General features: G+C 39.8%; 1 pseudogene across 1 annotated transcript in view; it reads left to right on the top strand.

Annotated features, from left to right (window-relative positions):
* LOC123623007 overlaps positions 1 to 27,700 on the top strand; it is a 342,887-nt pseudogene that overhangs the window by 194,661 nt on the left and 120,526 nt on the right. Inside the window, exon 4 of the transcript XR_006729732.1 lies at positions 8,920 to 9,014. The product of XR_006729732.1 is annotated as a forkhead box protein P1-like (transcript). The remainder of the gene's footprint in view (positions 1 to 8,919; positions 9,015 to 27,700) is intronic.

The raw sequence follows: 27,700 nt of genomic DNA on the forward strand, positions 1-27,700 counted from the left end.
CCTTTCCACCCTAGTCTAGTTCTCTTTCCTGATGGGTTTATGGAGTGAAAGAATAAACAAAACCAACTTTGTTTTTCAGGGATAATTATGATGTTTATGAAGGAGGAGGTAGGTGGATTTTTAAGAAGGACTAGTACTGGGGTCTGTGAACTGAGGCTACCTCGTTTCTCTTGCTACTATTTTCTCAGATAATTTAGAAAAGCAATTTTAGTGTGGATAACTCCTTTCTCCCTGTCGGTGGTAGAAAAGTGTTTTTATCTTAAGTTACACCGTTGAGACACTTAGCAGAGTATAATAGCATTCTTTTATTTCTGTATTACTCAATATATTTGGCCTTGTTTTCGGTTTGGAAGTCCTGACACTCCCGAGTTATATTTTTAAAGTCATTGTAGAAGGCAGAAGATGGATTATCTTCGGGCCTGGTGTTTATGCTTGCTCATGTCTGTTTTGACTAACGGTGCCGTTGGAGAATGCTAGGGTGGTTCTCCTCGCCCTCCACCCAGCCCTGTCTACCTAACACCTTTAATTGAATGGCTTACGGATCATTTCTTCCATGAAGACTTTTCTGACCTCTTGTGCTTAGGTTAAATCTCTGTCGAATCATTCCCATGTGCTTTCCTTGGTGTGTCCCGGTAAACTGTGGGCCTCGTGAGGGAGGGACCTCATTTGTCTCGATTTCAAGCTATATTCTGCTCAAACATAGTGTCTGGCACCTGGTCAGCCTGAGCAAGTTACTGTCCGGTCAGTGCGTTCGCTCTGGATTGATTACCTGTCATTCTGGGTAGCGGTGGTCGATTTTTGGAAGACATGGTGGTGGGTCTTCCTTAAAAGGGGCACACGCAGAATATTAAGACATGGTCCCATGGGGTCAAGATGGAGATGTGGACACAAATCCAGAAATAAGTGTTTACTTGAGGTACGACCTGATGAGGGCTTTCGTGAGGTTTAAACGATCTTAGAGCGTGTTGTGCCAGCTACTGTGACCAACAACCCACAAATTTTGGTAACTTAATGTAAATAAGGAATACGTTGTGCTTCGTTCATGCAAGTGCATGTCTATGGCACCTCCTCTGTCTTGTCCTTGCCGTGGGGTCTCTGGGGTCACCGGGGAGGAGGAACGGGGAGCACAGCTGAGTTGCCATGGGGCTTGGAAGTGGTACACATTGCTTCTCCTCCTGTCCCACTGACGAGGAATCAGTCATGTGGTCTCAGCATACAAATGGCAGCAAACTTGGGATTGGAACTGGGAGCTTAATCTTTCCGTGTGCCTAGGAAGAAGAAAGTGAAATGGAATTAATTATCATGGGATAGCCCCCAACAACACACTACTTGGTTTTGGCTACTGAGGTTTGATCATAATGAAGAAGAATACCTTCTGTTTTTGTAGACTGCTTATTAATAAATCCCCTTAATTTTTTGCATGTCAGAAAGAGGATGTCTTTTGTTTAAGTCCTAACCTAGAGCCCATTTTCCTCTTTAGGATTTAGCAGGACAATTTCTTGATGACTCAGCTATAGCCTGCAGCATCCACCTCAGATGAAATATTCAGCCCCATTAGATGAATTAGTCTGATGGGCTCTCAGGTGGCAGCATCTGTTTGTGTTCTGCAGTTGGCACTATTTTTCTCCCCGACTCCTAGAGTTGACAACTCTGGGTTAAAGAGCACAGTGGTATTGCTGAGGACTAACTAGTCCTTTCCCACTTGTCATCGTTATGGGCTTGCTGTGGACCTATCGTAATGTCTTACGGAGAAGACTGAAGTTGGTTTTAAGACTTGAGTTTTTTGTTTACTAAACTCAGTTTGTTTTCATCCAGAAAATATGGGGAATGGTGATACATTAAGTGGAGGAAAACATCATGGAGTGTGCACTTTATGAGGCTTTCCCCCTCACTGTCTTGCTGACCATGGTGGTTCTTAGGATAGGAGCCGAAATCTTCATCTAGCCTTCCGTGTGCCTCCCTGCCATCCTTCCAGCCCACTACAAAGGCTCAACGAGAAGCTTGGCAGGGCCAGTGGAGATGTGTCATTAGGCTGCGGGCCAGGGAGGTCTGCAGGGCCAGTACGTGCAGGACTTGTGAGCCATAGGAAGGCCTTTGGTCTCCATGCTAAGAGTATTTGGGAGCCACTGAGAGGATGCAAGCAGGGAGTGAACTCGGGGTGAGAGAGAAACAATAATGAATGCTGATCACACCATGGTTTTTGGCTGTTGGGAAAGAGCTTCCACAGGAGACAATAGGTGCAAAGGCAGCCTGGCCCCCTTCTCCCAGCTGCCACGAGAGGTCTTCTCTCTCCTGCACAGAAGTTGCTTGTCAATCAAAGCAAGCAGTGCATTTGGGGTAAATATTTATGAAATGCCAAGCTTCGTGATCAAGATGTATTTTGTTTTTAATGAGCAAATGACTCAGACTTGTTTGAAGTTATTAAAAGACAAATTATTGTGTGCCATCATTGAAAAAGGAAAGAGGAGAAAGTATAATTTTGCGTCAAGCAATTTATTTACAGCCATAATCCGCAAGCAATCAACCTCTTTAAACAAAATTATTTAATTTCTGTTAAAGGCTTGAAGTATAAAAATTTAATTTATTTATGGAATCTCATTAAGAGGATTTATAAAAAGTAAGGTGGTCTATTCACTTACCTCAATGAATGCTAATCGAGTACATAAGATATCATAAACACCATGTTAGTGGCATGACCGATAACATGAATCTCTGCTTTCAAGACACTTCTAGTCTGGAAAAAAGATAATCAAGAGCCATTAATAAATGATGAGAAATGTGCAGCAAATTTCTTTTTGATATTGAAGCTACTTTTTCAAATTGTATAACTGATATTTTTGAAATTACTTTGTTTTGGAAAATACAAAAAATCCTAAAGGAAAATATAATCTAATCCCATTCCCCTAGGACAAGCAATGTGAATTTTATTTTTTTCTGTTCTTCATTGGCACCTATTTTTATGCAGTTGAGAATTACTCTAGATAAAATTCTTCTATCTTATTTCATGTCACATTATAACAAGCATTTGCACACATTTCCCCATTCCTGGTACCATTTTTAATGACTATAAAATATTCCTTTGTCAGACTGGACTATCTTCTACTTACTTTTTCTCTGTTTTGATTGACATTTAATGTAAAACAGATTCATAAAATTTTTCCATTTTATGTCTCAAATCACCTTGTATGCTTAACTGTTACTGAATATAATAAAACATTAATAGGGAACTGAAATTTATTTTAAAAAACATATCTCTATGTGTGTGTATCTCTGAGCTTTGCCATCCAAAACAATAAAAAGTGAACCAGGTTGTCATTACAGTAGCTTTACATGCTTGAGGGAATAATGGGGGGATCATATATTTGATACATTGTTTCTGGCATATTCAATCATTGGACCCGTAACTGCTACTCTGAAATTGGTCAACAAAGACATCCTCCAAATCCAAGAAAGCTGTTTGGTTCTAATTTAGGGAAACTTCATGCCTGATTTTGAAACTTTTGGCCAGGTGCAGTGGCTCACGCCTGTAATCCTAGCACTCTGGGAGGCTGAGACGGGTGGATCCTTTGAGCTCAGGAGTTCAAGACCAGCCTGAGTAAGCGAGACCCCGTCTCTACTAAAAATACAAAGAAATTATATGGACAACTAAAAATATATATAGAAAAAATTAGCCAGGCACGGTGGCGCATGCTTGTAGTCCTAGCTACTCGGGAGGCTGAGGCAGGAGGATCACTTGAGCCCAGGAGTTTGAGGTTGCTGTGAGCGAGGCTGATGCCACGACACTCTAGCCTGAGCAACAGAGTGAGACTCTGTCTCAAAATAAATAAATAAATAAATAAATAAACAAATAAAATCTACATATTATTTATTTTGCTTTTAAAAAAAAAACAACTCCTTAATATAAGATCATTTAAGGTAACCGTCACCTGTTAATATGTTACGTTAACACAGAGGCTTGACTGTATGGATGAGAAAAGCTGCAGCTTTTTCTTCTTGTTACAAATATTACCTGGCTGATTCAGAATGGCACCGCACCCCAATAAGCTCCCTATGTGGGCCCACGAGTCCTTGGAAAGGTGGTGTGACTTCTGGCAAAGAACTGGGCAGTGTGACAAGACCTCCAGTGAAAGCCGAACCTGCCAACTGTCACCTCTTGAATCTTGGGCAGATTGAGGCTACTCCCCCTTCACGTCAGTAATCCCTTCCTGGCAACCAGATATCCTGAGTGAAAATGCTAACCAGAGCCCATATCCCATTATTTTACATAGGAAAAATTATAATGTGTTATATGTCAATATGCAACGCCCCCATCAATATTCTAAAGCAGAAGTTGGCAAATTATGACCAGCCTAGTGCCTATTTTTATAAATAAAGTCTTATTGAAACACAGCCACACCCACTTGTTCATGTATGGCGATGTATGGTTGCTTTCCTACTCCAGTGGCAGAGTTGAGTAGTTGCATTAGAGAACTTATGGCTGCAGAGCCTAAAATATTCACTGCATATTGCTTTATGGAAAAAGTTTGCCAACCTTGCTCTAAAATGTGACTGAAATATAGTAAAATGCCTTATATGTATTAACAGCTATCACATTAAAGATGTAAAAATGTTTAAAACATTGATTATTCAACAGTTAATATGGTCTCAACATCCATTTGTATTTGAAATATGGCTTTTTTTTTTTTTAATCACCAAGAACATCTGAGCAACATCATTTCTGTTGCTAGTTTTTCAAAGCCTCTATGGAAGTTCCTGATATGCTACCAGTTAGTTATATTGCAGCTTGACACTTTTCTCTCATGTATTTTGTTAAAGATGTATTAAATTGGGGCATGTCATAGAATTTTTTCTTTTATAAGCAACAGCCAAAAATGTCTTATTTAGAAATACGTATTTTCTATGAAGTTTGAGTATTAAAAGCCAACAGGTATTCAACTAAGAAAATGTCAGCCGGATCCATATTCTGTGGCATCTGTTTATATTTCACTTCTTAGAGTCTCAGTAGTTTCTTCTAAAAAATGGGAATCAAACTTCTTCCCTGGGCTGTGGGAAGATTAAGTAAGGAAAGACATGCCTGACAAATTTCGGAATACATTAGCTGTTGGTTCACGTTCCCTTTTCTACCCTTAGCTTAGGGGAGCCAGGAATCACAATAATGAGATATCAGAAATTTCCCCAAATTTATAGCACTTCTGCTTACTTAGGGTTGCGTGGAGACACATGTAAAAGCCAGGGAGAAATTAGAAAAGTCCATGTATTTGGGTAAGAGATGCTGGCAGCCATAACGAACATTCCAGAATCTCCGAGGCTTTACTGATGCAGGTTTATTTGTTAGGCACCTCATGGTGTGGTGCTGGTCGATGGGGACAGGTGGTGGCTCTACTCCATATGGTCTTTTAGGGACCCCGGCTCATTCTATCCAGTGACTCCACTATCTCCAGGAACAGGAGTTCTCCACAGGATCTCTGGGCTCCCAGTCAAGGGAAGACAGGAGGCATTAGAGATGGTGCAGGAGGCTTCTGATCAGAGTGAGGCATGTATCCACTTCCATGTATCTGGCCAGAACTTGGTCACAAGGCCCAACCTAACTACGAGGGATGCTAGAAGATACATTCCAGCCGTGTGTCCAAAACGAAGAAGAAATGGATTTGATGAGCATCTCCCCAATCTCTGCCACAGTATGGCCATATTTTCTTGGATTATTATGGAGGACAAATGCTTGCCTTAAACAAACTACCCAGAGGTGCTGAGAACCTGCCTGTAACAGGTACCCATAGAAGGAGCAGCATTTGGAGACAGTGATGTTGGTTTGGAACAATTTATCTGGATACTTGTTTAAATATATTTTAAAAATTAGCCTGCAGTCTGAATCTGCTTCCCACATGTTGTGTGCCATTTAGGCATTTTGGCATTCTAAAATTACAGATCTAGCTCAGAGTGAGTAAGTTTAGAAATACATACTTAAGAAATGTTGCATGCAATGACATTTTCATTCCCCAAGTGATCTACATGGACTCATATTTATTTTGCTATTTTATAAAATCAGAAGCCATACTCAGTATTGAGTAGAATTCTTTATCCACGGTGGCAGATAGAGCATTTGTTGAAATACTACTGGTTATTTAATTCGAATTGCAATTAAATACAATGAACCATATCAGGAGGCTTTTCAATTTTTCAATACCTTTGATAGACCTAACTACTCCTTTTTTAAAAGTTATTCATTTTAAATTATGATTTTATGAATATTTTAGGATTATAATCACCATAAAATGAAGGACAAAATTTATCATACCAAAATAGAAATTTAAAGTACAAAGATCTTGATTACAAGGTTTAGTAGACTAGAAACAAAATGTATAAGAGGATATCAAAAAAACACTTCTAAGAAAACCTCTCAGCAGTATAGTTTTACAATAGATTTGGAAAAGACACAACTGCTTTTATTGATGTTCGTGAAGATCATGTTTTAGGCAGTTTAATCAAAGCTCAAACTTTTCTAAGATTGGAAAAGCACACTAAGGCAAGACTTTTGGTCATTCCATGGAAAAACTAACTTTAAAAATCTTCCTTCAGTATCATAAAGTTAGTGAAGTTTATTTGAGACAGAAGTTGCACCTGACCATATTGTGATCCAGCGGCCTTGGTCAAAAGTCAAGCTTGTCCACAGACATATGTAATTAAAAATATTCCTTTCACTTTTCCTGGCACTCATGGCATTTCCTACTACCTGTCACTTTGTCCTTGATGATATATGAGGCAGAAAACAAGTTGAGTTGACAAGGTTGGTTTTCCAATTGGCTGTTCCTTATTTTTCTGCAGCGCTTCTTTGTTGTATTAGAAAGTTCAAATTTACTATTCATGAAACACATTTTAATCAGTGACCATATCAGACAAATGGAAGCTAAGCGCTGGTTAGTATGTTGAAAATAAACATGAGGGCTCTCATTAATGTCGCTGTCTGAATAATTAGTTGAGCATCGAGTCCCAAGCAGCAGTGGAAGCAGTCCGGTTTCTCACTGGAACGACAGGCTGACAGCCCTGTCTTGGAGGATGGTCATTAGTGTGCCCCGCCATCAATGTCATGTTACTGTGTCAAATTAGTTAGTGTCCCCTTAGGAGAGAAGCTGGACCTACAAATTATCCTCCCACATCCCTGGAAACTGTGTTTGCAAAACCTGCGTTCAAGTGTGAGCAAATTATTAACACGGCTCATAAATTAGCTAGTTTACAGGCTTATAACATTTTACAAGTAGATAATAAAGGCTAGAAAAGTTTTCCAATTGCCTCGCCCTGATGTGAGAGCTGTGATCTGCCGACTTTTCCTTGAGGAGTCCACAGCGGATAGTTTTTTCTTAAGAGGAGAAAACACATGGTGTGTCAGAACAAATGTTTGGAAATGTAGAGTCTAAAAGGAAGCAAGTGTAAATCCATTGAAAACAATATAATTAACTTCGTTATCTCGTTGCTCTGATAAGTCGATGACAATGGTCCTCTTTCTCGTCGTGCCGTTGCTCATTAATGAGTTCACCAATTAAGTTTGAACGATTACAGCCTTTGCCAACTGAAATTAACTTAAAATGTATTTTTGATGTGTTCCTATCATACTCATAAGCTGCCCTGTTTAACAGAAAAAAATGCCAACACAGCACATTTAACTCATATAAGAATGAAGATTCTTAAGCCATGATATATTTGGCTAACGGTTTATGCACACTAGGCAACTGATACCTAGAAAACACAGTCTGGACAAATCTGGCCTGAATTTATCTCATATCTAGAAGGGACACCCACTGGGAGCACCATCTCTGAAGTCTCTTCTGAGTTCTGGTAGACAGACAACCCACATAGTTTCCGGAGATACGTGACTATTCAAATCATAAAACTTCATGCATCTCCTTTTTAGTTTCAACTTCTCCATCTGATTAGGTTAGAAAACACATACATTCACAGAGTATTGCCTGAATTTACTACTGAGAGAGAGCAGTTACCACCCACCCCTAAGTCTCATGCTTTCTACTATTCTATAGTTTTATTGCTTTCTACTCATTTATAGTTTTATTTATTCTTTTAATACTTTCTGTATTATAGAGAGTCCCTTCTGTAATCTTGAGGGCAGTATAAATGGCATTATTATCTCAAGGATCTATGCAGAAAAGACCCCGGCATATGATACCTTGCTACTGACAGCTGTTCACAAAAACTTGCTGAAAGTGCTTTGAGGATGAGCTGACTTATCCATCAGCAGCTTCAACTTACTTGGAATTAGGTTTGGTAACTATTCTAATAACCCAACTAAGCCGTGAAAGCGTGCGGCCTCGGCACACGCTGTCTCCACAACCTCCTCCTGCATTTGAAATGGGACCCAAGGGAGAGTTGCTCGCTGTGGCAAGTGAGACTTTGCGTCTGGCTGGCAGGAGAGAGCTTGTCTGTTTTTCACGGGGTGCCCGTGTCTGCGTGTTTATTTCTTCTTGTTGCTTCTACATGCATTGAGCGTAGCTAAAAGACCAAAACTCACAGCAAAATTATCATTTGGGCTCATGGAGCTAATCTTGCCCTTATTCTCAGGACGTGTTAGCGTCTTAGTGATGAGAATTTGTCGTGAGAAATAAGAAAGTGTGGAAGTTAAAAGAACTAAACTTCCTAGGTGAATGGCAGGGCCTTCAGGAATAGCCGTTGTTCTTAGCTGTATAACATTTTGCATCCTCCTACTGTGATTCTGTAATACAGATTATGAGGTAGATTGAATACTGATTACTAGAAGGGAAAGGATAAGCTAGACACTTAGACACACGCCTGTGTATTGAAGGTAACCGTCGTGTGCAAACAGGGAATACGTAAGGCTCGCGTATCTGCGTTGCTTTCGAGGTATCACCGTTTGCCCCTTCACTTAACCTCTTCTTTCCTTTTTGCTTTCAGTATCCCTCTGTGTGTTGCAGTCCTGTGGCATTATGCATGCCCCCTCCCAGTGACCCCAGGCTTTTTATGGCTGTGAGACGTGTTACAATTTCAGGGTAAGTGGCAAGCACCGCTGGTATTGTATGCCCCCTAAAAATTGCCGTCCACCTTTGCAGGTGACACAGTAGTGGATACGGTAATCCAGAGGAAGATAACAGACTGTCTCATTATCAGGCACCGATTCCAAAGCTAGTAGGCATAGGAATGTTGCAACCCTCGGTGAGAGCTTTATTGTTTTCAAGAATAGGGTTCATAACTTGGGTCATATTTATAAGAAGGTGGCCTAATGCAGAGAGGTTGGCAGAATTTATCAAGGGCATCCTCATGAGCCATACACTCTTTTTTTTTTGTGCAACTAGTCTATTCTGCTATTGATATTAATAGCGCAAAAGTAGCCATAGATGGTATGCAAACAAATGGGTGTGATTGTGATCCAGTGAAACTTCGTTTATAAAAACAGACAGTGAGACTATACTTTGCTACCCCTTGATCTGGTGCATCACAGGGGGTCATTTGACCGGTAAACCTGACACCTCCCTGGGTACCAGTCCCTCTGACCTTGGGCAAACCATTTATCTGGAAGAAACAGGAACAAAAAAATACCTGCCATTACTACCTTGCGAGGTGGTGTCCTAAGGATGAAACAAGATACAACGTATGTGAAAGCACTTTGAAAATGTTGAAACTCCTCACGCTGGCTCTGCACAGTCATTCTGGTTCACCTAGAGGAGTATGCCTTCTTCACCTTTTTAATCACAGTAGGCTTTCATGAGCTAAATGAGTGTAGGGGAAAGCTCTCTTATTTTCTGAGTAATGTGGTTTGTCTATACGTTCCTTCTGTTTTACGGTTGGTGAACAAGTTGAAATGTCTTTTTAGTATCAAATATGGATGAAGGGATATCCTGGTAGATTACAGCAGGCTAAAGATCAAATGCCAATGAAGAACGATTAAATTTCCTTTAATCATCAGAATCTGAGAGTGTGGTGAGATCTTCCACCTTTAATATAGACTTTAATAAATAATAATGCTTTGGATGTCTACAAGTATGTTTGAATTTTACAAGTCCTGCATGTCAAAACACAGAGACAGGGTCAGCAAATATGCTTCCCTAAACCAGCAGTACTAATTAAGAAGGAAAGTCATACTTAAACAAACAGCTTTGGGAATACAGGCGTAATCAGAATCCCAATTCATGAATTCTCTAGTTTTCTTTTCCTCAAAGTAAAAATTGTAGTGTAGTCTTTAAACATGTTTTCATATCATTATATCAGTTAAGAATTGTTTCTATTAATAGTAATGAACAGTTACTATTGATTACTATTACAGAGATGCAACTATATAAGTATAAAAATTATATATTCTATCTCATAAGGACATCTGGGGAAAGCAGTCTGTGCCTTCTATCTTCCTGCTTTGCTTATTCAAGTGTGGCGCTTCATCCTCAAGGTCACCTAATGGCTGCTGGCTCTCCAGCCATTACCTCTACATCCTGAAAGTAAGAGGTGGACATGCAAGAGAAAAATAATAGTCCTCTCAGTAGGCTGCTTTAAAGTACTGTCCCTGATGGCTTGCCCAATGATTTCTTATGTCTTGTTAGCCACCCCTGATTTTAAGAAAGGCACCTAGGAAATGCATCCTTAGAATTGCTCAGTTTGGTGTTAGATAAATTCTGGATTCTAGTATTAAGGGAAAAAAGGTATATGGTTATTGTGCAACAATTGTGGTTATTACATAAAATTATGATATTTATTTTATATGTTTAATTTTTATTTATTTTCAATGAATGCCTTCTGTTGACTTGTGTCTTGTTGGAATTTTATCATTAGATAAAATTAGACTTTCAGCCTATTAGATTCTTAGCAGAGATACATTTCTCAGTAAATATTTTAGGACCGTAATATTCTTACTGAAAGTGCCATGGCAAATCTGAGAAATACATTTCTTTCTCAAGAGAGCTATAAACCAAAATTTAAACTCTGACTATGCTAATGGGTTTTCTTTCCCGTAGATATAAGATTTTTGTTAAGGCTTGAGTACCAGCATGAGGTCCTAGCTGCATGAAGACTCACACCCAATTCTCTTCTTCCCGATATGTGCTGGGGATGTTGCTGACAGCTTGGCGCTGTCCCTCTGTTCTTATGTAGATTGATAACAGGACAAAACCGTCCACCCTACAGTTCTGCGATTTGCTGTTGCTCCCCACGTCTCTGCTGAAAGCTTACCCTGGGGAGGGGAGGGAAGTGAGCTACCCCTGTCCAGGTTTTTGATTCCAGATTGGCTGTATATTCTTGTGAAAATTTCCATGTCATAGAATGAGTAGAATGAGACTTCCTTATGCTTTATAATATACCAGCCTGTGATAGGTGATCATAAGATATATGGTAATTGATGCATTTGCAAACATTTATTGGACACTTGCTGTGGATACAGGATAAGCAGCGTGGTTAAGAGTGTCTGCTTTGAAGTTAGATCGGCTTAGACTCAAATTCCACCTTTTCTGCTTCCTGGCTGAGCAATCCTGGGCAAGTTACTTAACCTTTCTGGGCCGTGGCCTCCTTATTTGGGAAATGGGGATAAAAATAGAAGCCAGCTCACTATAAAGAGTTCATGAGATGATGTTTGTAAAGAGCTTAGTGGAGATTCTGGTCCATAATAATGCCAGCGTTGTGCTAGGCACCCCGGGTGATACGGTGGAAATCCCTGTCTTGGGGGAGTTTTTACCATCCCGTGGCTGGTTCGCTGGTCGTTGTTTCACTGGTAGATGGTGCTTGTTCCACAGTCCATCGCGTCTCACCTGATACTCCCTTGTGAGTTTAAGCAGAGCCTTGGGAGGTGGCCCTGATGCACATCTTCAAGGAGACCTGCAGCTGTGTGTACAACTGGGCAAGCCCTGCTAGCAGAGCTTAGGTCTCTGGTCCTGTTTTGATGATTTCCAGAGATGCCTGTGGTTCTTTTTTTATTCCATTTTTTTTACTTAGTCAGACAATGGGCCTGCCTCGCAAGCAGAATTCACTAACTGCTTTCAAGTTGGTATTGCTGATGATAATCTGAAACTATAGGGTTTTGCTCGTGCAGGCTGATGCTACACCACCTCATCCCCCGTCCCTGCCGCTGTGCTGACTCTGCTAAGCAGGTACTGGTCCCCCACAGATCTTCTTGGGAGTGGCCCTCAAAGAGCAGTGTCATCTGTACAAGAAGCTACTGCATGGCTGTGACAAAGATTGTCAGCAATGCTCGTGGACGGCCCAGTTGGCGATGCTTTCCAATGCTAAGAAACAGCAGCAACGCTGGGCCCCTAGCCGTCTCCTGAGCTTTTGAGCACAGCTGGGTGAGATGAGTAGGAGTCATACCACCTATAATTAGGAGTCTGCAGTGATAATTTCATGGACATTGACCCAATATCACAGAGCTGGTGGTCTTGGGGGAACTGGCCCCCAGCCTTTGTTAGTGCCTGTAAGAGTCTGCCTGACATAGCCTCTGCTGTCATCAGGTTCACGGTGTAGAATGAGTGGCTTCAAGATCTTGCCCGTTCAGAAGACTCTTGGAAAGTTTGAGCTTTTGCCATGTGGTTGCCAGTATTTTATTTAAATACCGTTACTGTGCTCAGATGCCCTAAAAACTCCCTTGCCTCTGGGCCGTGAAACCCTGCCTGGAAGAATCTCTTTGTTTCCCAAGGGCTCCCTCCTCATTCCTCAGCACTCAGTTCAAATGTCAACTCCTTGAACATGCCTTCGCTGACCACCCACATTAAGGGAGACCCTCCCTTTCTGATTATTCTTTCTCCAAGCCTCTTGTTTGTTCCATATGTTACAGCTTCTGTCCCGTCATGAATACACCTGCTTACCAGGTAATAAGCAAGGAGCTGGTCTGTCTTCTTCAGTGTGGCTTGTCCGTGGTGAACAGTGCCTAGTGTGTGGTGGGCATGCACGCAGCCGGTGTTTGTTGCATCAGTCAGAGTACACTTGGGGATTGCCCTGAGAATTGCTATAGTTTTTTGGTACCTAAGAGGACTGCATCTGGGTAGGAGAATAAGAGAAGAAATAAAGCTACACATATCACCTTTGTTGGAGGGATAGAATACTGCCCTTGGATTTTCTCTGGAACATTTCCATTATAAACTGCGTAATCTGTGTGTCCTATCCAGAAGGGGTTATGCATCACCTTCCCCATGAAGATGGAGTATTTGCCATGTAGGCCTAGAGCATATTGTGGATGGTGTGGGTTAATTAAGGATGTTGGGTTCCAAGCTCAAATCCCAGCACTGTCATTCCCTGGCTCTTTGGACAGAATAATTTTCTGTCTCTGGGTCTCAGTGCACTTATCTGAGGCAGGGGTGATAGCATCAGCTGGCTCACAGTGCTAGTGCAAGGGTTAAAACATCTGTGCTTTTCACAGTGTCTGGACCAGGACAGCAATGCTGGTGATTTACAAGGGTCAGCAAAGGGTGTGGGGAGCTACACTGACAAAAGTCATCTCGAGCCTTCCTGCAATCTTCATTTTGAAGGTGTCAAAGATGGCAAAGGACCGTGGTTCCCAATTATATTTGCCCATGTTTCATGTACTGAATTAACTTTAGAACTAAAAAGTACAAAGTGAACAAGCAGTGGGAGAGTCTGTTTTAGTTGCGTTGTTGACATGTTGAATGTTGGATGTTGATGACCTGTCACAGATAATACAAGTTATAAACCTTAAGGGCTATGATGGCTCAGTGTTTGGAGCCTGACCCGCATCCACAAAACCATGGAAATTCAGAGTTCGAGGTGCTGCGCTGTCCTTATGCCACCTTGCTGGGGACACGGTTTGCCCTTAAGTTAATCAGAGCTAGTTTGATTTCCTGCCTTGCAATAGAGTCTGTCTCACACTTCCTGTAAATTCCTTTCTGTTTTAAAAAAAATGTATACTTGATATAGCTGTCCTGAAAATTCACGTAACTTCTTTTTTGATAGAAAACCAAAGTCTGTGTAATCTGAAAGGAGTTAGATATAAATATCTTTCATTGTTAACAGCGATTTCCTTCACCTGCTTAAAGAAGATGATCTATTATTTTTGCTATATTGTTCCATCGTGTCAGTGGATGACATGTGTTGTTCATTGTGAATTTGTTATGTAAAAGCTGACGCGTGGAGAGAGACCTGTCTCTCTCTGGTTCACATAACTTCCTGGTGGGAAAGAATGAAATATATCAAATCACCTAATCTTATTTACGTGACTTATGGAAGAACTGGGGTTATCTAAGAAATTAAAATAGTCATTTATTAATGTATAATTTATACCCTCTCAACATATAAAAATAAAGGGACATGGTTAAATTATGGTTTAGGGCATCAACTTTGGTTACTAATATCCTTTTTAGGAAAGAAAATGATAAAAATCCCCTGAGTTTCAGTCAAAGTACGAGTGAACAAGTCCGGAAAAACTTTGGTGAGATTCCATGTTAACTTTCAGAGTGGCCAACACCCAGCTTTTTTGCATCTCTGAAAATATATGACACCCCATCTTCAAATATAATTCCAATAATAGTTCATGAAAGGGGAAAACAGATCTGTGTAACACGAGACTTGATTAGGCTGTTTCCATGGGTTGCTTAACAGCCCAGCTCAGCCTCGTGCTGCTCTCTCCTCCATACAGCGGGAAAGCTTAGGGGCTTTCTGGTTTTTGTTTTGTTTTTTTTTTTCCCCATTAATGTTTTGAAATTTTGCTGTGTTGTCTGAGTCCAGTGGGTGCAGCGGTCTCTCAGTGCCAGGTAAGTTTGGATAAGATGTGCTGGTGTTGAATTTCTCATTGCCAGCTCTGCCAGATGACCAGTAGACCTTTCACCCTGGGTTTTCCAATCAGGAGAGCTCATGCCTCATCTTTGTCCATATCTGTCCCCAATCATTCATTAATGGTGACACAAACCATTCTCCCACTCCTGGCCACTTCCTACGCATGGCAATTTCTGTGGAATTCTTCCGCCTGAATAAGTGATGCTGAAGCCTTCTGGAGTCTATCTAGATGTATGTACCTCAGACAACTTGCATTTCATGCTGTCACCATTACCCTGTATGTGTAGTTTCCCCCATTGCCCCCCAAAAGTAGTCAGAGGTGGAAGTAGAATCTTATAAACTCACGAGAACCTTAATCCTGAAAAATTTCAAGAAACAGCAGTTAAGAGAAACACTCTAGCTTATGAAATGTTCTCTAATAGCTTTCTTTACTGAGAATTTACTGTGCTAGAGATGATCCTAAGCACTTGATATTTATTAATTCACAATAACTCTCTAAGGTTACCATTCTGAAAATCCACTTTACAGATGAGGATACTGAGGCATAGCGAGGTTAAATGACTTACCCAGACTTCTCTGCTTATAAGGGGTAAAGCTGGAATTTGAACCCAGGCACCCCTTCCTCTGGTACTCTGGCTTTTACTCACTATGCCATATGGTCTGCCTTCCTCACGCGAGCATTTCCTCAAGGTGCTGGTTTGCAGGCATTGTTTTGTTTTAGCATACATTTTTCACTCTGGGACTGCTTGTATGCTGCACGTAGGACCTTTATATTTCAACGTCATCTAAGAGGTCCTGCTTGATCTTACCAGGCTTTTGCAAATTCTTTAATTCTTTTTGCTAATACAAGAGCTGTGGGAAATAAAAGTACGTCCCAATATGATTAGGAACAAGGACAACCACTTAATTGGCATTCTTGTATCTCCAGTTGGATATGCCTGTTAAGACATTTTCTCTAGATCTTTGAGTCATTTTTCTCTGGTACATTATTCTAATTAACCTCATCTCTGTAGCCCTTATTTTATTTCGTATTAGCCTCTGACCACCCAATAATTGATTTGTTCCGCTCAATCACCTGTGTGAAAAAGTGTGGCAGGAGAGAGGGTCGCCTTCCCAAGGCATCAGTCCTGTACCTGGGTGTTTTCCCAGCAAGTGGGTTCAGAATGTTCCTTTAGTTCTTGGAAACATTCACATGGAAAGCTTTTTATTTACCAGGGTGAAGATCTGGGGTACTTAGAGGTAACACTGGCTAGCAGAGTTAGAGGGCCTTTAGCTACTTGGTCAGTAGAGTTACACATTCATAAGCTGCATGCCAAGGACTTTGACCTTCAAATATTAGTAAAATATTAGGCATGGAAAAAGTGTATAAAAGCCAGTTACAAGGGACTGCAAATAAGTGATTTTTACTTAAAGGGTTTGAAATATTAACAGCTCCTTGTTAACATAAAGAGAAGACCGCTTTTCATGTGCCTGAGCCTTAAAATACTGAGCACACCATTTGTTAGGTCTCTTTGGTTCTGAGTGACCAGCTTAGGCATCAAGGGGAGTTAATTGGTTCATGATACCGAAAAGTCGGATGGTAGAACTAGCTTTGGGGGCACCTGGAGCAAGGGGTTTCAGATTGTGACACCAAGTCTTGGTCTTGGCCTCTTGACTGTGCTATGCTCCGTGTTGGATCCGTTCACGGAGGCGTTTCCCAGGTTGTGTCAGGATAACCTTTCATGAATCTGTTTTCTTTGCAACTCTGGCAGAAAGGAATCTTTTCTTAAGAGTTCTAGCAACTGTCACAGAATCTGGATTTTCCTGCTTCTGCCATTGGTCTGGTGTGTGCCTTTGGCTGAAACACTCTCGGAGGCTGGGGCAGGACTGAGCAGGGGGAGGTGTGAGAGTGTGTTGGCCTGGGGTGGGTCATGTGCCCATGTCTAAAACCACAGATGGCCTCTGACCTGCACAAAACAATGCAGAGTAGGTGAAAAGGGTGCTGGTTTCAGAGGAAGGGGGCAGAATTCTGAGAAAATGGACTATGTCTGTGAGCCGTGTGAGGTACTATTACTTGATGCACAGTAAATTCGTAGAATTTACAGGGTGGAAGAAGGAACCTTTAAATATCACATGGTCCAGCTAATCCATGACTGAGTGTCCCATCTATGAGATCTCTTCCATGAAGTTGTCTGCCTGATAGTTGGACATCTCCAGTGACATTTACTACCTTGAAAGTGGGCTGTGTCTCAGAAATACTACCATGCCTCTGTCCACGAGGAGTCTGGAGTTCATTCATTGCCTCCCTTCCTCCTATTTATTCATTCTTCTCTCCAACCATCCCTCTACCATCTGTCACTTTTTGAAGTCCTAAGGCAAGATATTTGCTTTTCACACACTTATATCTGCAGATAGACAAGTATAATATGATGACAGAGAAATTACAAGAATACTGGTGGATTGTGTGTATGTGATTGGGGAGGGGGTCGGGGAAGAGGGACTGGAAAACTGCACAGAAGCAATGAGGCCTGGCTGGGGCTCAAAGAAGGAATAGGAGTTGCCAAGTAGCCAAGGGAAGATGGTCTTATTGGTGGACTTAGCATCTTTTCTGTAGGATTAAACCCTGTGTTATATTCAGACTTGCTTTTGGATGACCTGGGCAAATTGGCTTATAAAATATCTTAGCCCAGTTAAACTACCACATGTCTTTTAGGTCATGTCAATGGAGTAAATGATGGGGAAAATAGCTGCTGATGAAAGATTTTTGTATAGTTGAGTCACATGGCATCTTTCAAGTTACCCCAGTTTAACTCAATGAGTAAAATTGTGGTGAGTTAAATTACAGGATTTTTAATATCAATCACTTCCCTAAGAATTCTGAAAGGATTGGATATTGTTTGTTTATTCATACATTCTTGGGGGCAACAAAGTATTTTGAACCTCTGTTTTTTTATCTGATACCTGAGAATAAAAACGGTACTTTCCAAAGGCTTAGGGCTGATAGGGAGAGTAAACATTTTGAGCCCTGTAAAACACTGACTATGCTGCTAGCACCTAGTAAGCCCCCGTAGCTCTCACTCGTTATTATCAGTAGGCGTCTGTGACTTTTCCCCCCTCAGTTGTCAAACGCTTAAAAATTACCAGTGTCCATTGAACTAGTTAATTTTAAAAAACGTTTTTCCATGTGCCCTGGATGGATATATTTTCTTATTTTCATGTGTCCTTTAATTAAAAAAATTAAAGATATTAAAGATGGTGAGATTTAGCAAGGAACTTTAACTCCACATGCTTTTAATGCTTCCCTGAATTAATAATTTTCATGTCCATCATATTTTCTCCTTGGCCCACAATTCATCCCATATTTGGATCTTGGCAAATGATGACTTGGTTAATTAGGCAGTCTGTTAACTCTGATTACTAAGTTATAACAGATCAGTGTAGAAAGCATCGCTGTGCAATTTGGATTAGAAGGCTCTTCATTTTATCAAAACAAATTTACATTTATGGATAAGTATGTTGAAATGCATTACGTTAAAATGATGCATTTTATAAGGAAAATTTAAAAAGGATAAAGAATTACTTCCTCCTCCTAAGTTATTTTTTTATGACATCCGTCACATTATCTTTCACTAGAAATATACTTAAAAGCTTGGAATTTTCTTTTAAGGCATGAAAATTAGAGCTGATTTAATCCCTCTATTATACAAATATGATGGATGCATCGCATTTTCATTGGAGTATAATTTAGTGTAGTGGCACATGGCTGTATTCCGCTCCTGACCACAGTGGCCTCTGATACTGGAGTTACTTACAGAAATGAATCTTGACTGTGTTGGGGGGATTTAGTGGGTTGCATTAGGCTGGCTCTCTTTCACAGCTGAAGGCATCGGCGGTGGTGAAATACGATGGGACCTCTATTGTCCCTCCTTCTTCTTGTCTAACGTTCATTGTCACTTAAGGGCAGTTGGAGTATCAACTTGCTTGTTTACTTCCATCTCCTTTCTTTTCTTAGCAAATAACTCTTAGCATTGTGGAAAGCGAGCAGGTAAACACAGAATAATTTTCCAGACTCAGTGAACCCTGAAATCTGTGTTAATTACTCCCCAAGATTCTGTCAAGTATCAGTAACATTTAAAAGATAGCACTTCACCCCTCACTCTCACCTCTCATAGCACCCCCCACCATGTGTGCGCATGTATACACACACACACACACACACACACACACACACACACTCTCTCTCTCTCTCTCTCTCTCTCTCTCTCTCTCTCTCTCTCTCTCTCTCTCTCTCTCAGCACAGTAACTGGCACCTGGGAGGTGTTTAATAGGTATTTGTTGAAGACTGATGGGTGCAAAAGATAAAACACTGACAGCCTTCCACTCCCAGGCTCCTAAGCTGCTCTTAGAGCTGGTCCAACAAGTGGGACTCTGTCCTATATTGTAACCATTGGACTAAATGCAGTTGATGAATTTAATATTCTTTCAGTAAGCTTACTGAAGTCTTGCCTTTGTGAATTGCTGTGTGCTACTTCCATGAGAAATAGAGAAATCGAAAGAGAGAAAATACAGTATTCCCTCCTTGCCCCTAGTTTTCATTTCCATAGTTTCAGTTACCTATGGTCAACTGTGGTCTGAAATAGGTGAATACAGTACAATAGGTTTTTTTTCTTTGTTTGTTTGTTTTGAGACAGAGTCTCACTCTGTTGCCCGGGCTAGAGTGCCGTGGTGTCAGCCTAGCTCACAGCAACCTAAAACTCCTGGGCTGAAGCAATCCTCCTGCCTCAGCCTCCCGAGTAGCTGGGACTACAGGCATGAACCGCCATGCCCGGCTAATTTTTTCTATATATTTTTAGTTGTCCAGCTAATTTCTTTCTATTCTTAGTAGAGACGGGGTCTCGCTCTTGCTCAGGCTGGTCTCAAACTCCTGACCTCAAAGGATCCACCTGCCTCAGCCTCCCAGAATGCTAGGATTACAGGTGTGAGCCACTGCATCCAGCCTACAGTATGATAGAGAGAGAGAACCTACATTCACATAACTTTTATTACAGTGTATTGTTATGATTATTCTAGTGTATTACTAGTTATTTTTAATTTCTTGCTGTGCCTAATTTATAAATTAAACTTTATCATAGGTATGCATGTATAGGAAAAAGTATGTGTAGATGTAGTATGTGTAGATTTTGGTACAATCCATGGTTTCATGCATCCACTGAGAACGATGGAATGTATCTCCTGTAGATAAGGGGGGACTACTATAATATATCATTTACATTTAACCTACTAAATGTTTTGTTGATTAATAATATTGACATTATCGTGGACTGGAAATAGTAAACCTTAGTTCTTTAGTTTTGTTCAGTGGCAGCATCTAGTTTATGCAAAACTGGCTTTTCTAATCTAAAAGATTTTTCTGATGCTGAAGGTAGATGCAGAAGTTTGCTTAACCCAGAATGGAAGTTGGGGTTTTATGAATTTGATTATTTTTTTCTTAATTGGGAATATTTAATGATGATAATTATGGGTGACTCTCATTTTGGAGCGATTATGGCTGGTTGTTCAAAGGCAAAGTGATGTTTTGAGCTCTAATTTGATGGATGTGAATGACAGTCAGCCTGAATAATTCAGTTTCCAGCTAGCTTCCCTGCCACCCCATGCCTTCCTAAAAAAAGAACCAAAAAAGGAATTTTTAAACAACCCAAACCATTCTGGATTATATTAATTCTTATAGTTATTTTCAAAAAGGCAGTTTGACAGAGAGATGTAGTCTAGGACGTTTATACGTGAGGTCAAGCTTTTAACCCAATGTCTATATTTTAAAAATAGGGCTTTAGTTACCTAAATAATATATGTGTTATAATAAAGTCTTGCTAATAGAGCAAGAGAGTCCTCTGGAAAACGGCTGCCTAAGGAATGAGATAAGAAGTGAAGTCGGCTTGGGTTTTCAGGCGTCCCTTGGGATGGAAAATTCTTACCCCACATCCGTGGTCCTCAAGAAGTCTTAATGGTAACGTTGGGAAACTTTCTCGATTAAGTGCTTCCTTAATGAATAGGTCTGTGGATACAGGCAAGCAGAGTTATTGGAAGGTTGGATACTATTACTGTGTGGTTTTATTAATTAAATTTATTCCTTTAAAATGACCTTGGATGAAAACAACCACCTCTTCTGTGGTCATGGTTAGCAGATGTTTACCGTAATTCTTTGCTCAGTGAAAAAAATGCCTCTTCCACCCAACAAAAACAGCCACGTTTGCTTGGCTAAATCAAAACTTTGGCACTTGGGTCTTACTTTATATATCATGGCTCCAGTCACACAACCTTTCCAAGTGTGAGGCTTAGATCACTAACTCCAACATCTGCAGGAGAGCTTTACTCACAGTGATCTATTATGTGAGTGATTAGTTCTTATACTGTTTTTGGCGTTCTCCCTTCCTCATTGAAACCAATATCCTACATGCAAGCCTCTCTTTGTTTTTCTTGCATAAGCGTGCTAGCCCCTCCTTAATTTTTAAAGCTCTCACCTAGGCCTGTGGCCATTTTTCTGAGGATTTCGATCATAGAAGTCAAGTCAAGGTTCACCTTTTCAATCTGAGAGTTTGATTTTTCCTGGGCTCTCTCTGAAATAAAAAGTATCTCCTTTCGTCGTATTCTGTGTTTGAAAAGCACCTTTTCTTATTGCATGTTGGGCCTACTTAACCACCTTCTCATTTTTTTTTTTTTTTGCCAATTCCTTTTTTTTTTTTTTTTATAAGCACTAAGTGATCAGGAACCCGGATAGTCCCTGCCCACACCTGCCATTCATGGTTCCCATAGGTATTTCAGGACCAGCTCCCTCATCTGTACTGAATTTCCGCAGAGAAGAGTGCCTCTTGCTTTTCGGCAGTGCTGAAAGGAAATACAACAGTAAAACTTTGCTTTTCTTGGGAAGCTCCTCCCTTTGGAATGGAGAACTCTGGGTGGCTCTTCTTATTTTGATTCCATCGCCAAAATAAGCAGGGATCTTGCATAACACCAGAGTAGGAAAAAAGAAGTAATTTTAAGGGAAACATGTTCATGTTGAGAAAAAGAGACTTAGAACTGGACAAGGGATAGTGGCCCACAAAACTAAAGGCATCTTCTTTTCAATTCAGGTAGGAAACCAGGTTTGATCATTCTGATATATTTTATAAAATAAAAAATAAGTTGCTTCCCCACATCCCCAGGCCTCTTCTTTAATCCAATTACACATAAATTTGAGAGTGAGAAACCAAGGCTTATAGGTCAGTTAATTCCTATATGGTGGTATAAAATGGATCGAGTCCTATACTTTAACTAATTTTCCTGTGATCTAGATCTTAGCACTAAGTAATGTCCTTGATGATCACTTGGTTTAAGATGCCTGTGCTAATCTGAAGTCAAAGCTGAAACTATCCAAATATGATTCTTATTTGGTCTCACTTTAGGAGAATAGAAGAGAGGTCTGAGTATTAAAATGAACCAAAGATGTCTACTCTAGCTGTTTGGCTGATTAGTGGACATATTATTTGTCCTTTTAACTGATTTCAAATAATGTCTGTTGATAGAAACAGAGCAGACACTTTAGGGTTTCAGACTGTTTGTGGGTGGCAGGTTTTGAAAATGCAGCTAATTTGCAAAAAGAAAAAAAAAGGAATAGGAAAAAAGATAGAAAAAAATTCCTTAAATTAAGGTTGATCATTTACCCATTCTCAAGGTATGAAAATTTCAGAGCTAGGGGAAAACCCAGCAAAGTTCTTCTTTCTTCATTAGAAATTAAACACTTGTGTCCTCAAAATGTAGCTGTGAAGGAGGTAAGGCCAGGAGCATTCTGGGTACTGCCTTGCGTCTGCCATGCCAAAGCCAGAGGGACCTTGGATAGGCTCCCCCAGCGGTTGGAAGCAAGGGCCAAGGGATCATCCCCAGATTAGAGAGGCTTGGTTGTGCCTGGAACTGACTATTTGTATATGTAGTTCTTTCTTGCCTGTTTAAAAAGTACATCCAGAGATCTGTTTAAGACCTACGAAAAAGCTCAGCTCTTAGACAGTCCTGTTTTCCTTGAGTGTTGACACCAGTAGGTTTGGAAATTGTGGCAGGGTAGATCCAAGCTTGTATTCAACCTGTTTGATTCAAAGAATCGAATTGAGATTGAAAAACTCACAGTGGCAGGGAGTAGGGAACTTTACCCCTCTTCCCACAAAAAAGTATGCAAAGTCAAAGTATAAGATTATCCTTCGATGTCAGTTTAAGGTTCAGCTATTTTCAGTTGGTCCTCTCCTGTTTCCCCCAAAGGTGTCAAAAGGCATTATCAGTAGCACCTGAATCATTTTACTGTTGGAAAGACTAAGTTAAAAAAAAAAATTGAATGTATGTGTGTCAGGAAAGGAATTCTGAGTTAGATTTCCTTTCGGTCCTTGGAGTAGGCTACATTCTGTTGTTTTTCTGGTGTTTTTGTCCTCCAGGATCACCAAAGTATAAGTGGCAATAGATGCCATCTCTATGTTAGAAGTAGGAAGGGCCTTGGGGAAACTATCAGAGCACACTGGAAATCCCAAAAGTCTTATTTAATAATTATAATATCAAGTTCTTACATGTGATAACTATTTTTGTATGCAATATACTGGAACCAACTTATTGGATCTTTATAAGTATTATGAAGTAGCTACTCCTAGTACCTTTATGTTACGGGTGAGTAAACTGAGGTTCAGAGAAGTTAGCTACATTCAATTGCCTGGGGTTATAGAGGAAGTAAGCGAAACTGAGTAAGGTCTGTCATTTAGTTAACAGTGATGTGCTGATGCCAATTTCCTGGTTCTGATGTTGTAAACAGCTATATAAGATGTCTCCTTTGGGGGAAGCAGGGGGAAGGGCATATAGGGCTCTTTGTACTATTTTTGCAGCTTCTTGTGGCCTATAGCTATTTCAAAATTTAAAAATTTTAAAGGCAGATATTAGGTTTGGATCCAAGGTCTGTTTGCTTTTATAATCCAGATTTCCACTGCTTTGACTTTTTAGATCACTGGACTAGCAAGAAGATGGTCTCTGTTCCACCATCTTTCTAGGGTCAGAGTTTCAGGTCTCTCAGACCATATCACATGGTCTCCCATAACTCCGCATGGTTTTAAGAACAAAGATTCATCCTTGATTTGTAAAATGGATTTATAATTCCTGATGTGTACATGAAAATACATGTGGACATCTAGAAAGGAGAATGGCCGTAGTACGTCAAAATTTAGTAGCTTGTAGCATATAAATATAAGCCATAAAAAAGTTACATTCATGAGGGTTGTTATGTGTAGCAGAAAAAACACTAGTTCGAATTGAGAAAACATATATTTTAAAGCTGTATCTTCTGCTAACTTGTGGGATTTCAAGTTTCCTCAGTTCGGAAATCAGTGAGAAGAGAATCCTGTTCTACCAGAAACTTCCATGGATAAATGGAACTTTGGGACATTCTAGATAACACAGCTTCAAACCTGTGTCTTTACTGAATAAAAATGATTGCTATAGAAGTTACTCAGTCTTATGCCTGGAGAATCAAGCTGTGGGATGTGTTGGTGGATTTGTTAACTGGTTGATTAACTCCAAGTAAGTTTCCATTTGGAATCTTTCTTTTTTAATATAGATGCTTACAGCTATAAATTTCCCTCTGAGCACTGCTTTACCTGTCTCTCCTACGTTTTAGTATGTCTTCATTTTCATTCATCCCAAAGTATTTTCTAATTTCCTTTTGATTTCTTCTTTGAATCGTTGTTTCTTTAAGTGTGTGGTATTTAATTTTCACGTGTTTGTGAATTTCCCAGATTTCTTTCTGTTATTGACCTCTAATTTCATTCCATTGTAATTGGAGAACATACTTTTAAACTTCTTGAGGCATGTTTTATGGCCTAGCATATGGTCTATCCTGAAGAATGTCCTTGAGAATAACATATATTCTTTTGTTGTTAGGTGAAAATTTCTATGAATGTCTGTTAGGTCTAGTTGATTCATAATGTCATTCATGTCTTCTATTTCCTTATTGATTTTCTGCCTTGTTCTGTCCATTATTGGTGGTAGGGTATTGAAGTATTTATCTGTTATTGTTGAATTGCCTGTGTCTCTCTTCAATTCTGCCAGTGTTTGCTTCATATCTTTTGGAACTCTGTTTTTACATGAAGACTATCTTCAGGAGACCAAAAGAAAGCACTCTTGTTATATCACCCAGTCTTAGAAATGCATTCTGTTTTAGGACTTAAAAATTATAATTTTTAACACTCTGTGAAAAAGTTTAGTTTTATAATGACTCTCTGACATTGATGGGGACATTCAGGCCATATTTACACACACACACACACACACACACACACACACACACACACACACACACACACACACACAGGTAAAGAGAAGTGGGGGATTAATGGTTTAGTCAACGTATGTTTTTTTTAATTGTAAGCAGCTACTAGAGTCCATTTGAGGCCAAACCAACATTATCTTCAGTAGCAGATGACTGGGAGCTTTGATTTACCCAGATCAGTGTTTCATCTCCACTATTCACTTACTCTGTGAGGACGTGGACTAACTCAATACAAACATGACTGATGGGAAGAAAATATGCTTTTTATTTTTTTAGCAAATAAGAATAAAATGCAATTTTCTCGTTGTTGCTAAATCTATGACTCTACAGCCCTTTCTGTGTGTAGGCCACGTGGCAAACTCCAGGTGCATCTGTCATACAGAAATTGCTTTTCCCCCAAAATACAGAAATGTGAAATAAACCAATTTGGGCACAAGTAGTATATGCTAGGTTTACTTAGAATCTATCAAATGTCTCTGTACACTCAATGTGTTAGGACTAATCAAAGAGTTAGAACTGCCTAGTTTCTGCACAAATGCACATATTGCTTCTACTTAGACAGTGATTCTACTGACTGATTTTTTTTTTTTTTTGCTAACAATATTATGGCCAAGCACTTAATTTTTTTCTTTTCAGCAGTATTGTAAATTTGTTCTAGACATATATCAGTGGGAGAACAGGGGGCAGGAGGTTACACACACACAGGCACACACACATATGCATAGAAAGATCATTCCTCACTGAAAGATTTTTTAAAAGGCATTTGTCTTTGATATCAAATAATTCTTCAACCATTTTTATTATCGTTAACCATATTTTGATGTTTATCCATGAGCAATAACATAGTTTAGCCATGATTTTAAATTCACTATGAATAAAATATGGTTTTTCAGGAGAGAGTTTATATGTATACTAAAGACATTTTCTTTTCGTGTCGTTTGTAAGAACAGTCCATAGCGTTGATTGTTAGTGGAGGAAGCCATGTGGTTCTGTATCTTAACTTTCTCTGAGAAAAGAATTATTGTCTTTGTCATTTTGTTTCAATGTGCGACCTCCCTACCCGCTGGGTTTCCCCACAGCCGTCAGCTAACTGCTCTCGCACCATACTGCTACCAGCATTCCTGGTTCACAAATATGAAGTAAACAGAAAATCTTGCTAATTTGAGCCCAGTAGGAACCTTAACACTGTAATGAGGGACTAATTTTGAAAGCAGAGAGAGACATCTCTTACAAAATTAGAGCCAAATTTTGAAATGATCTTAAATAACTAATTGAGAGTAAGAATGGTACTTAAGGAAGAGTGAGATACTGACACATTGAGGAATTACAGTAGGGAGAGGAGGCTCCTCCAGGAGCCCTAGTAATTATGCAGTCTTCCTTGGGTTGCCACCGATGCTAATCTGAGCGTGGGAATGATAATGTACCTTAGAGGACAGGTTTGTGGTTGAAACGTTCTTGATAGATTTTGACAAATTAAACAGTGGTAAAGATGTTTGGAAGTTATCCAGGTCCTTACCATTATTTATGTCAGTGAACTAGAAATCAGTGGTTAATTTGCAGTTCTTATAATTTTTATGATACTCATGTTGTTGTAAATTTAGCCTTGTGCGGCATCAACTCAGCAGGATACATTTTATGTTGTCAGCTACCTTTTGACATCATAATAGATTTCAGTTGCCAAATCTTTCTCGATAGAATAAAATGTGAAAGAGAGCTGAACAGAATATTTGGATCATATCCAGACACGAGTAAACACATGACGGACTTTCTGAGATCAAAAGACTCAGATTGGAATAGGGGGAGAAATTAGACCCTGTTGGTTTCTGTTTTTCTTCTTTTTCTTCTTTTTGCCCTTAACCCATTCTAGCATTCTTTTCTAGATGGGCATCTTTTATCCTGACTCAAAGCTAGTGTGCTCTTTAACCAAAGTGTAATTTGAAGTTATTGATTTTCCACACCTTTTAACTGTTAATGCACCTTTGTTAACACCCTTTTGATTGCACAGGTTCACAATTTCCGTAGTCTTATATATTTTTTCTCATTATGTTTTAGTGTCCATTGCATTATTTTAAAGAAAATATTGATATTCTCCCTGGATAATTAAAGACTCAATTGGAAGGATATTTTGTAGTTGTTTCTTTCTTCATCCGTTTTCTCTAGCTTATTCAAAATGCCTCCTTTATAATTATCCTCTTCTATAGCACTGACCCTTGTCCTGGTAACAACTGAAAAGCATTAGTGGACACCCCTGCCTTTGTATCCATTTGTTCTCTCGTGTTCTCTGTTTTGACCTCGAAATAATTTCTTTTTAGGCCCTCTGCTCTTTATGTAATATATATTTTTTTAGATCTCTCTTTGATCTGTGTGACTATCTAGCCTCCCATTTCTCTTATGTCATTTACCCTGCTTGGAAACATTTTATGACACCCCATAGGCTGAATTGTCATTTTTGCCTTTTCAGACACCTCCTTTGAATCTCTACAGAGAAAATCTCTCTGTAATATTTTACTGTGAGCTCAGCAACTGTGCAGAGGTATGATGAGTCTGACCTAAGGATGTCTATCCCAGTGGAAGGAGAACTTCCTTGTCCTCCTTGGGTGTAATTGGGTTACATATCTTAAGTGCCTTGTTTGGAGTGTCCATTTGGCAGGGACTCTGCTGCTCTATTTT

The sequence above is a fragment of the Lemur catta genome, chromosome 18 (genome assembly GCF_020740605.2).
Source record: "Lemur catta isolate mLemCat1 chromosome 18, mLemCat1.pri, whole genome shotgun sequence".
In the NCBI taxonomy this organism is placed as follows: Eukaryota; Metazoa; Chordata; class Mammalia; order Primates; family Lemuridae; genus Lemur; species Lemur catta.